An 8,239-nucleotide genomic window follows, 5' to 3' on the forward strand; every position below is an offset into this window, starting at 1 on the left:
GAAATTCTGATTTAGGAGTTTTAATTCTTTCTATCCCTTATTCCCTTTTAACCCATTTTGGGCGGGAACCCCTTTTGGTGTTTTAAGCATTATGTTATACTTTAGCTATTTGCACTACATTTTCACGATTTAAAAAAAATAGCAGACTGAGCTTGTAGATCTACTATTGTTTTTTTAATCTTGAAAATGTAGTGCAAATCTTTGAATATATATTCTTTCAGAGCCAACGTTTTTAACTCAAATCTTTGCTTCTGGGGGAGGGTTCCCTGGAACTACATATTTTTCAGATGGGGGTCGGCGGCCAATTTCATATATTTTTGGGGGTCCTTTTGACATGAAATAGTTTGAGGCGGCGGCGGCGGTGGATCAGGGGTAGAGTGCCTGGATGGTAACCGTAAGGTTGCCAGTTCGAACCCGGGCTCCCCCAGAGTTACTGTCGAAGTGTCCTTGAGCAAGACACTGAACCCCTAATTGCTCCCGATGTGCTAGTTGGTGCCTTGCATGGTTTCCGCTGCCATCGGTGAATGTAATGCACAATCTCTGTAAAGCGCCTTGGATAAAGGCGCTATATATAAATGCACCATTTAGAACCACTGACATAGAAACATAGGGTTTTTCATGATTTAGAAGACATTTGTAGATTCATTCCCAGGTCAAAATGGCAGGGTTAAATCGTTCAATTCCTGCTTGCCCAGAGCAGCCTTTATGCATGAAACATGCTATATCGGCTGCAACAGTATTGCCTTGTGTATTTCATCTGTTACTGTATGTTCACAGCTGTTTTTAAGATACTGTGTGCCTTCCACAGTCCAGTGGTTTTGTTGATACTGCCGCTCCTCGTGGTGAAACAACAAGATCACTGTCTTGGCTATAAATCATCATAATAAAACTCCACACCCTATCTACAACAACAGAGCCAAAATGCCATTTCTCATTTAAGTTTGCTGCCCTTATGTGCTTGTTAAAAGATACAGAGAGGACCATACTGCTTCTTTCACTTAAAGGTATATTCAGGGATTGAACTTAATTCAAATATCACTTATTTTTTTGTTTTGTGGTGATAATCCTCCCTACTATAGAGTGTGCTGACCATAAGGAGTTCCTCCCTGTAGGCCTACCCAGTTAACCTTAGGTTTCGTTTTTGGCTGAGTGGCCCAGCCTTCATCCAATCAGGATAGAGAGTGGCCTTCTGCCAATCATGATCGAGCGGGGGCGGGTCTTGGTGTGTGTGCTGTTGGCCTGTCGCGTGCCCCCCCCCCCCCCCCCCACTGTAGTGCGTGCATGTGCACACCTTTTTACCGGGGCGTCACAGGTTTTTTTTCCAAATCACCCAAATCACTGAATGCTCCTTTAAGACAAAATAAATCCATTAACTGCTTTTTCAGCCCTATTTTATACTTTGGCTATTCGAGAATCGAATCGATTCGAATCGAATTCTAATTCTAGATTGTTGGATTTTGAAAGCGTTCACTACTTTTACTTTTGTACTGTAAGTATAATTTGATGCCAATCCTTATATAGTATTACTCAAGTAAAATGTTGAATTCAGGCCTTTGTAATGTGTAGACAGGTATACCTGCATCAGATGGGTTCCTCCGAGGCTCTAAATGCCTAATTCATGCTTATTTGTATGGCGGTGTCCACGATAATGTGCCGTGAGCTTAACAATACTGTATAAATCAGACTTTAGACAATGATGGACATTGGACAATATTTAACACTAAAAATCACCATACTTAAAATAATTATGCAACATGTTTTGACAAAAATGATGAAATGAGTAAAGCAAATAAACGTAAAAATAAATTTCCCCTCTCCTTCCTAATTTAGTCCTGCCAATTCCTCTTGAACACTCAACTAATTTATACAGCAAATCCCTGTCACTGCTAATCCTTGCAGTTGGCACAAGGAGCGCATACTATAAACAACCATATGTCACCTCCGATACGCATGGAATCGCCAGCTCTTTCACTCGACAGTGAGGAGTTTTGTCACTGAACACATGCCCAGACAACCAGTCGCGCAATGCGTCCAGAGAATGGCCTCCTCAGATCAAATCCTGTGAACGCCTAGTTCTTTGGAACGCCCGTCCATTCGCCCAAGGTGGAGTAGCCTACTTTCGCCAGTATCCGGAGAACTTTCCAGTTTACCAACTCGCCGCAGTGTATGAATTCTTCATCAATGTCTTTATCGTTATACTATACAAGCTGTCTTCATCAGTGTAGTATGTCAAACCCGCAGATGTTATAGTTAATTTCCAAAGTAATCAAATTATTTTGTGCAATTAAATTGTCAGCTACATAATGATAAAAAGTTGAGTATGTGAATACCAATGATATTGCCTACCAATTCAGGATATTGTTTACTAATGAATTACATTGTTTCGGTTCTTTGGTGTTTAAACTTTAGCATTCATACTTCATCTAGTGTAAACTAGAAAAGCAAAACTAAAATGCAATAAACCACGGTGAGTCTGTAAACTGGCGAGGTCTCCGGTATCCCTTTAGCTACGCGCCACTCATACTGACCTCCACTCTTGTCCTCCCTGGCTACCGAGCTGTAGAATGACCTCTCCACCTCCATCAGGACTGCAGAGTGCAGACTGACTCCCGCCATGATCCACTGCAGAATGAAAAGTCACCTGTTCAGAATTTACCTCATGGTGAGGTCCTCTGAGGTGCTCTCTCTGCAATTGCCATCAAAGGCGTAAGAAGAAATGGCACCCTTTTCACATTGGCCTATTATAGCGCCACCAGGAGGCCACGATAACCTATGCTCAGAGGTGCACTTTTTGTAGTCTGCACTCTATTATTACCTTGTTGTTTGTTGACTGTTTACGTTCGTATTATTTTACTTTTAATTATTTTATTGCTAAGTACGAACATATTCGTAACCCAACCCCCCTATCTGAATATAGAGAATATGCCCTGGCAGGGTTTAACTACCTTCTGCCCGCACCAGGTGGCAGACAAAATTTTTCCTGGAATTGAAAAAGTTGCAGTATAACTTTAACTACAAAACTGTAAGTTGTTGTTCTCTCTGAAATTACTGAATTATAAGTGACTGTCAACAAACTGTGAAGCTGACATCCTGGAGTGCACTCTCTGTCCTTTTGTCTAGAACATCCCTGTGGCTCTTTGTTATAAATTAATTTTGTCTCACATGGAGACAGAACATCCACTGTCTTCCCTGTCCCTCGTGGACCACACCTTTAGACAAAGAGTACCAAGTCATTGTTAATCTAATCAGAATGTTTGGAGGGGTCTCGCCTCGAGAGCCCACTGACGGCGCCTCTGATCTCCACCATGATTCATCATGATTCAATTTTTTTTTGTTCAATTTAGTTTCACAAACAATTAAGACAACAAACGAAACAAGAAAATAATAAATACATTACACAACGAAATCTTTACAGAAAAAATAAAACAATACAGACAATACAATACAATACAATAAAATAATAATAAAACAAATTAATAATAAAAAAGGGAAAAATAAATTCCATTACACCTGGGTAATATCAATTTACACTTTCACGGAAGATCTCCACCATTCATGCATGTACTGTACTTAGACTACAGTACAATAGGTCAACTTGAACACTACTTGTTATCGTGTGTCACTCCTTGGGCGAAAGGCTGCCTGAGTGGTAGTGGAGCCCCACTGTACTCTCTGTGCAAAATAATGGAATCAAGGACATCTCTGACCGCCTGGACCTTCAAAACGCCTTTGGCTTATTATGAATCTCTCAGTATTTTTGTACCAGAACTCTTTTGAAATATACTTCAAGATCTTTCCTTATGGGTCCCTTTTACTGTGATTATTTTGTTTATATTTCAATTTCTGTTTCACAGTGCATGTCTATTGTTTACACAGAAACATGGACACACGCTGAGATGTTTTTGGAGGAAACAAACTGCATTTGATTCTGTACAATTATGCTCCAAGCTGAATGCATTTGTGAAATGTTATTTGCATTTTATGCTTACCCCTCCATTTCCTCAAAGCAAAGTGCTGATACAAATAAATACATACAAAAATAAGTCGGTGCAACTTGGATGACCTTTCTGTGTTTCCCCTCAATTTGATTTACTATTGTGAGACGTCAGGCTGAATAATGACCACTTATTGATTGCTGCTAAGTCCCACACCTTGTCCATTTAAAGGGGAGGACAGTCAGCGGCACAAGTTTGGACCATTGATGATGTATGGGTATCTTAACTTGCTTATGCAGTATGAAGAATAACCATTCTTAGAAACAGTGGCAATACAGTCTTTACTGATAAATGCAGGCTACTGTATGTGCAGTGCTAATGCATACATGATTAATACAGTGTTTGGCAGGTTCAAAGTTATTAACATGTATGTTTTGTTTAGTTATTTTCCTGTAATTGAGAAAAGCACTGAGACTAGTGCAATTGTCTTGGGATTGGTATTGGTTTACTAATTAACTATACTAATTAAACGAATGTATTATTTAAACAGGAGGGGACTTCAGATCTGGCTAATTTACATTTTGTAGTTGCTTTTTAATAGCTATAGTCAAACATTAATATAGGTTGTGAATTTGTGATATGGATTATCAAGCTGCAGGCATGCTTTGAAGGCGGATGTCAGTCTATAGTAGAGGCTTTTGTGTTTTGTATGCATGTGCACGCATGTAGGTTCGATGTTACAATTCAGTCAATCTAATTATGTGCTCTAGCAATGGGACAAATTCACTGAACTGAAATGTGAAGTGAACTAGAAAAGGTGCTCCGTGGAGCACAAGTCTCCGCCAGGTCAGGCAGGTGGGCAAGTAATGTTCGGATTTCACCAATCTTTGGACAAAATTTGTTGATTGATTGATTAATTGATTAAAGATTTTTTTAACAGTTTGCAGAATTACAGTACATTTCATGCACAAATCAATACAAAAACTGTTAACTGTGGACGACACCATACATAAAGCATTACACTTGTTTACAATAGGGTCCACCATTTTCAATTGATCAGAACATTTTGAGACGTACAAAAATACACTTCTATATAAATTATAACAAAAAACAGGAAATCATCATCGTCCACGACTTCGGCCTGGCGGAGACTAAAGCTAAATTCCAATACCGCAACTTTCACACTCGCTCACTCTCCTCGCGTCCTCCACTCGCTCCTCGGCTCCGCCCCCAGCGAGGAGGAGAGGAGGAGGAGAGGATTCAATGCGAGGACAGAGTGGTGGTCGAATTTTCCTCTGGAATCGGAATGTACTACGCTGTCATTTCAAAGCGACGGCACATTCCGCGATCACTAATGACGTGTTTCAATTCAATTCAATTCAAAGGGCTTTATTGGCATGGGAAAACATACGTTAACATTGCCAAAGCAAAATTGGTGTCACACAGCTGGATGCCTGGATCACTGGAACTCCGAACAGAGCCGTACAGTCTACAGAATAGACAATTCATCATTTTGTACATGTAACCGAGGGTCCGAGGCCAATGTGTATGTATTGGTAACATGTGCAAGGCAAGGGTATTTATTCCTGAAATAGTGAATAAGCGCCAGGATGCGCACACGTATAAATCACCCACTCCTCCGACAGTCAGTCCTCCTCCGCGGTCTTTGCAAATAACGGACACTATAACAGGAATTAGGTATAGTCTCTCTGACTTACATATTCAGTTCAGTCCACATATAAATAAATAAATTTTTCATTTTTGTCACCGTCATTCATAGCAGTCTGTGCATTCAGGCATGCACAGAGATAAATTAACTATAGCTTTTGAGGTGCGCACAATATAGCCGGCCTAATTTATATATCCTACTTTTATTATGCTTATATCACACAACGCAATAAAGCCAGTGGCTTGTTGTGGTCCTTTCACTTTCACATAAGTAGGCTAGATAGGCTACTTTATCATTCTGAAGCTCTATTCATTCAGCGAAAATGTGTCTCTTCAACAAACAGTTGAACAGTGCGTGCATGTGTGTGTTGGCCGTTGGATCGGCGACTTCAGCCAGTCAGCCGGCCGGCAGCTAGTGGATGGGGGGGGGGGGGGGGGGGGGGTGCACAGTATCGGGTTTCATCAGTGTTTTCTGTGCCACATGTGGAGGAGGCGGACTTATGTCACTGGAGAAGGAAAAAAAACATGTACACGTGATGCGGAAATCCGCTGCGAGGAGACAAAATACCCCACCGAGCCTGCACCGGATGTACACTCGCTCTATGCGGTCTCGGAGAGCTCACTCGGCTCCTCCACTCGACTCTCCTCTCCTCCTCGATGGAGCGCTTTAACAATCGGAACGTTAACCATTTCCGGGTCACGCTGGAATGACCCAGAGTGACCGAGTGGGAGTGAGCGAGTGTCCGAGATTTTGGGTATTGGAATTTAGCTTATGGGTGCGTTCGGATAAGATATCTCTTCATATGGGGGTCCCTGGCATATCTCTTCATATGCGGGTCCCTGGCATATCTTTTCAAATGGGGGGTCCCTGGCATATCTCTTCATATGGGGGTCCCTGGCATATCTTTTCAAATGGGGGGTCCCTGGCATATCTCTTCATATGGGGGTCCCTGGCATATCTCTTCATATGGGGGTCCCTGGCATATCTTTTCAAATGGGGGGTCCCTGGCATATCTCTTCATATGGGGGTCCCTGGCATATCTCTTCATATGGGGGTCCCTGGCATATCTTTTCAAATGGGGGGTCCCTGGCATATCTTTTCAGATTTTTATTACTTGGTTAATTTGCAAGCTGTAGAGTTGCTCTGGCCTGTCCTACTGTCCTACTGCCACCTACTGTCCGTTTATTATATTACACAGTGGGTGAAAAAAACACACCCCTTAAGACTAAACCACACCCATCAGAGGTGTGGCTTCCATAGGTACCTAGGTACTTTTAAAAACCTATTCACCTAGATACCTCTAGGTGTCAGCCTGGTACAGACGAAGGGGACAGTACTGTACATGTATGGCATAATTTAATACATTCTGCCTTGGGTTGATCAGTCACAACTTGGTGTCAACCCAGATTAGTATCAACCCACCAACCTTTCTGTTGACTCGACACGCCCATTTGTCTTGACATCCTCATACAGTACATGAGTACACCATGTTTGACTAAAGCTACAATAGCTTTTTGCTGCTCTCCGAAAACAGAAGCCTAGCTCTGTTCCAAATGCCCTATACTTGTGGTTCTGCCTCATTAACACCCAGTCAAGGACTGTGATCGAAATGATCTGTCATTATGACGTTTATGATGTTCTGTCTAGTCAAACGAGACTAGACAGCTGTCACCGCCAGGAGACAGCTAGGACAGACAAGTGTTCCCAGACTTTTTAGTGCCAAGAATCCCCAAATAGCCATAGCCTCTACGAAATGGCTTTAAAGAAAATGTGAAAATATGGCTTTAAAGAAAATAGTCAAAATTGCCACTAGCATGTTTTTGTTTGTTTGCTGTTTGTTTTGTTTGTTTGCAAAAAGAGGCACAGTGGCACAGATTTATACAAAACTATGCTAAACGGATAAACCACATAAGCTCTGTTTTCGGCTAAGATGTTTTTGCTTGTTACAGGATTCAGTTACAATTTGCAGCCACGTGTAGCTGCTCACATCCGCCACCTGTTCTCTCCCCTTCCCCCTCCCCCTACCCCCCTTAAGAAATCAAGGCAGCTTGGGCTGACCTGGATGTCTTACGGTACATTGTATCATGCTGTCAACAAGCTTTGTCTATCTTCACAGTTCACAGAGGCCAGAGTACTGTACACTATGTCACCCCTTCATTCGTGAGGACTGTCACAAACGTGAGATCCATGAATGACACCAGTGTCCAAGATGGATGAACTCTGTGTACGAATTAAACACAACAAAGAGACAAAGAAAATAACCAGCTCAGTGGCCTTGTGATTGTCCGCCCTGAGACTGGGAGGTCGGGGTTCGATCTCCGGCCGGGTCATACGCTCATACCAAAGACTCCCAGTCATACCAAAGACTCCCAATCTTTGGTATCCAGTACTCCAGTGCTTCCCTATTGGCAAGGGTTGGATTGGGGGTAAGTCCCTGCGACATACTAGTGTCATGTCCAAGGAGTTTACTTGTACATCATGTCCAGGGGGTGTACTACTACTTGTACATCTTAAGTAACATTTTTGAACTTAAGTTGTGTGAAATACTTGACATTAATATAGTGGTTGCAACTGTATTAATTGATTGCCCGAGTCCCGTGGTGGGAGTCTGCTCTGGTTTTGGTGAATATTAAGT

Source organism: Protomyctophum parallelum, assembly GCF_964188405.1.
Source record: "Protomyctophum parallelum genome assembly, chromosome: 7".
Classification (NCBI taxonomy): domain Eukaryota; kingdom Metazoa; phylum Chordata; class Actinopteri; order Myctophiformes; family Myctophidae; genus Protomyctophum; species Protomyctophum parallelum.